The sequence below is a fragment of the Dipodomys merriami genome, unplaced genomic scaffold, assembly GCF_024711535.1.
Source record: "Dipodomys merriami isolate MVZ:Mamm:240054 unplaced genomic scaffold, mDipMer1.0.p SCAF_32, whole genome shotgun sequence".
Classification (NCBI taxonomy): domain Eukaryota; kingdom Metazoa; phylum Chordata; class Mammalia; order Rodentia; family Heteromyidae; genus Dipodomys; species Dipodomys merriami.
In genome coordinates this window covers 9,327,411-9,332,230 of record NW_027204715.1, presented here as the reverse complement: position 1 = coordinate 9,332,230, position 4,820 = coordinate 9,327,411, and positions in this window count along the sequence as shown.

Sequence of the window (4,820 nt, the reverse complement as noted above, 5' to 3'; positions counted from 1 at the left end):
GAGAAATGGAGGGACAAGGGGTGAGCAAATGCAGCAGTGGTATTCACTAGATACTCCGTTGGAAATGAACTCTACAACTTGTGGGTAGGGGTGGGGGGGGGGCTGAAAGAGAGCAAAGGAAGGGGTGGCATTGTCCAAGAAGAAATGTATTCATTACCAGACTTATGCAACCATAACCCCTCTGTGCATCACCTTTGGAGTAATTTTAAAAAATCAATAAAAATATTTTTAAAGAATTCCATTATTACCTTGCTAAATCTAACCAAGCAAAAAAAATGATTTTACCCATTTACTGTTTGCTGATTAAACACAGATCAAATTTACTCCAGGGCTGTTTTTCTTTTAACCTACCCAGCAAGTTTAACTATAGATTAAAGGTAGCTTCCGATAAGAGAAACATAAATATTTGTCTTTCCTATCCACAATGGTGCCAGTATTTTCCAACCTTCATTTCTGCCCTTCTTTTCCACCCCCCACCACACCTCCTGCATTAAGGAAGTCATACATGTATCTACTTGGAAGCACACCTCTAGAACACACGATCAGCTTTCTGGGCTTCAACCTCCATAGAAGTCAGTTTGTGCCCAGTACTTCGCCTCGCACTCCCTCCTCCTCAAGTCTTTCCCTGAAGTTCTCAGCCCAGTGGAAAAGCCAGCAACCCAACAGAATCCCCCAGCATTGGGCATAACAAGCTGACACTCAGCAGGTTCTCAAAGCAGCTCCCACAGCATCTCCCAAGTTTTGTTAATAACCATGACAAGAAATGGAGCCAAGAGCCAGGCACCAGTGGCTCAAGCCTATCATCTAAGCTTCTCAGGAGTCTGAGATCTGAGAATCACAGTTCAAAGCCTGTTCAGCAAACTCCACGGGGCTCATCTCCAATTAACCACTATGGTTTTGTGGCTCAAAGTGGTAAAGCACTAGCCTTGAGTGAAAAAGTTCAGGAACAGCACCCAGGCCCTGAGTTCAAGCCCCAGGACTGACAAAAAAAAAAAAAAAAAAAAAGAAATGCAGCCAAGAGTCTCAGGCTTTTGTGTTGGTTCTAAAACATTTACTGAGGGGTTGGGAAGGTGGCTCAGTGGTAGAGCGCTTGCCTTGCATGCCTGAGGCCCTGGGTTCGATTCCTCAGCACCACATAAGCAAAAAGAAAAAAGCCGGAAGTGGCGCTGTGGCTCAAGTGGTAGAGCACTAGCCTTGAGCTGAAGGGCTGAGGGACAGCGCCCAGGCCCAGAGTTCAGGCCCCACGACTGGACCCAAAAAAAAAAAAAACAAAACAAAATAAAACATTTACTGAGTGCCACAGAGTAGAAGTCATGTTGTCTATAAACTATGCTAGTACACATTCATATCACATTCCAGCATCTCAACGTTGTGAGTAAAACACAATGGTAATCTATGCTGATCATTGGGTGTAAGTACTGTCTTCTATTTAGAAGTCTAAACTCAGGCTGGGAAGGTGGCTCAGTGGTAGAGCGCTTGCCTTGCATGCTTGAAGCCCTGGGTTTGATTCCTCAGCACCACATAAGCAGAAAAAGCCGGAAGTGGCGCTGTGGCTCAAGTGGTAGTATGCCAGCCTTGAGCTGAAGAGCTGAGGGACAGCGCCCAGGCGGAGTGCAGGCCCCATGACTGACCAAAAAAAAAAAGTCTAACCTCCTCCCCCCAAAAAAAGTCTAAACCCAAGTTCATATCAGGAACAAGAACTATTATTCTTTGTGCGGAAAGAAGCTACTGTTAATGGTTTGAACATGAAATGCTGCCCCAGTGGCTCGTGTGTTGAATGCTTAATGTCTAGCTGGTGTCGCTATTCTGGTGGACACCTTGGGAGCTAAGTGTAGCTGAAGGAAGTGGGCCAAGGGGACACGCCTCTGAAGGCCTTACCTGAGGCCTGGCCTCTTCCTCCTTGGGCTCCTGCCTGCCCTGAGGGGAGAATGTCCACCATGTGCCCCCGCCATCATGACATCCTACTCATGCAAGTGGAGCCACGCACAAACTCAGGAGCAGACTCAATCACCCTTCCCGTCAGTGGCTTCTGTCAGGTATTTTGGTTTCCTCTATGGAACAATAACTAACAAAGCTATTTTATAGGGGGATGGTTCTGTATCTCAGCAGAGCCTCCTCATTTAAATAAACTAATTGTGCATATATCATCTTTACAATCCTCTAGACCAAGATGCAAATACTAAGAACAAGATTTTTTTTCTTTTGTCAGTACTGAGGCATGAAATCAGGATCTCACACTTGTTAGGCAGATACTCTGCAACTTCAACTATACCTCCAGCACTTTGGTTGGCTTTTGATTACTTTTCACATAATGACATCTTCACTTGTAGCTAGCCTCAGACTCCAATCCTCCCTTTACAGCCTCTTGGGGACACAGGAGTGCACCACCATACTCAGCTAAACAAGCACTTAATATAGGAAAGCCTCTCAACCCAAGTCCCAAGAACCATTACATAATGAGTGAGAGACACTCACTGGTAAGAGCAAAATGGATTAAATAACATTTAAGACCTGATAATTTTGATTATAAGGACTATTAGATCTATCAATTTGATTTTTCAGAGTGGTATTTTTCCAGAGATGTCAGATGTCCATGTGTAGCTCACTGACCGGTGCACATCCAGGCTCACTTCTGAGCCAGTTTCCACACACAGCACAAGTGAGTTCCCAACACCACTCAAGAAGTTCAAGTACAGAGGCAGGCAGATACTGCTGGCTGGCCAATAGAACCCTTTGGTCTAGAGGTGGCTGAATAGATGTGTGCTTTTTCCATTAACTTTCAAGCCATGCGGATATGACAAATAAATATAGTTCCGATGAGCTTTTGTTGTTATAAATATATATATATATATATATATACATATATATATATATATATATATAGAGAGAGAGAGAGAGAGAGAGAGAGAGAGAGAGAGAGAGAGAGAGAGAGAAAGGGGGAGCGCTTTTGTTTTAATTGGCCAAAAAAAAATGTATGGCAAGATCTGCTGTGGTGGTACATACCAATAATTCCAGCACTTGGATAGAGGACACCAGGTCAATGGGTGCAAAACCTAGGGAACACCTTTTTTTCTTTTAGTCCTGGATTTCTGTGGAAATAAGTGCATTGGGTAAGGACACCCAAGATGAGTGGTAACATACAAATGCCAGGGGACACCTGGATCCTTCACTTGGAGCCAAAAGTTCAGAGCAGCAGTTCCATAAATGCCAGCCAAAATAGCCATACTGTCACCATGTCTACACATGAACAGAAAAACAAACAGTAACACATAGATCAATCTGGACCAATTGCATGGCTGGGGTTAAACAAAATCCTATGTATATATATATATATATATATATATATATATATATATATATATATATATATATATATATGAACAGGAAGGAGCTGGAGAAGCTAGTCATAGCTCTTGTTCTGGCAAGGTAAAGCTCCGTGATGTTGGATCATTAATGCTCAGCCAGAGACAAATGGACAGTAGAGACTGTTGGACATCTTACATATGTAGCTTATACACCTGATCAAGTTTCCATTACAAACGAATGTGGATGCTGCCAGGAGCCAGGCTCATGCCTGTGATCCTAGGTACTCAGGAAGCTGAGATCTGAGGTTTGTAATTTGAAGCCAGCAGGAAAGTCTATGAGACTCTTAACTATAATTAACTACCAAAAAAAAATGTCAGAAGTGGAGCTGTGGCTCAAGTGGTTAGAGCACTAGCATGGACAGTGCCCAGCCCCTGTATTCAAGCTCCATAACCAGTGCAAAAGAGGAAGGAAAGAAATGAATGTGAATGCTGATTGTGTACCCCACAAACTTTTAATTCTGTTTATTGAAGAAGCAACGGTGGGCAAGCCCCAAATGCCCTATTTAGTAAGTCACTTACTCTTTAGAAAGAGATGCACGGCTTTGAAGTGGTATGTCATTGGCAAGTTTCTAATTATTTTTTACTTAATGGAATTCAAAACAGATGAGCAAAGTACCACCAAAATAAAGATTACCAAATGAACTAGCAAAGAACTTCTAACATAAAACTACTGAAATTCAGGCCAACAATACTATTGTTCCAATGATGCTAAGACACATTGTCTCCAACAGCAGCAGCAACAGCAGCAGCTTATACTTGAACCTGTTAATCTACCCTCAGGTAGGCTGGCGTTCTGACCCACGTCTCAGTGGGCTGAAATCCAGATGTTGACAGGGCTGGGAGATTATGTCACTTGGCCTTTTCCAGCACTCCTTGATTTGTGGTTCCTTTCTCTTCCTTCAAAGCCAGCATTGGAGCAACTCTCTGGTCTTCCATACATAGTTCACATCTCCTCTAACTATGACACTCTCTGAGTGTCTCTTCTGCCTCGAGGGATCCTTTTGATTATACTAAGCCAACTAGATTATTTTGATTATTCTAGCCTCATTTTGTTCCATCAAACAGCAATTTAGTACCATAATCCCACCTGCAAACTGCATTATCCTGTGCCATTTCACCCAATGAGTTCACAGATTCTGGGACAGGGATGAAAACATCTTCGTGTCTGAGGGGATGGAATGCCTACCACACTGAGATTCTACTAGCTAATACACATGTAAATACATTGACTAAACCAAAGTTTTTATGACAACCTCAGAATTGTTGTTCACTCAATCTATAGAATTTATCTTTTTTAAAATCTAAATGACACCTATCAAGCTGGGCAGATTCAATAGTAACAACAAATGCAGAGCTGTGAAACAAACTGTACAATATTACAAAGTAGTGGTTATTTGTATGTGTATCTATGAACATATGTAAATGTATACCTTCGTGTTTGCATGCAAACATATA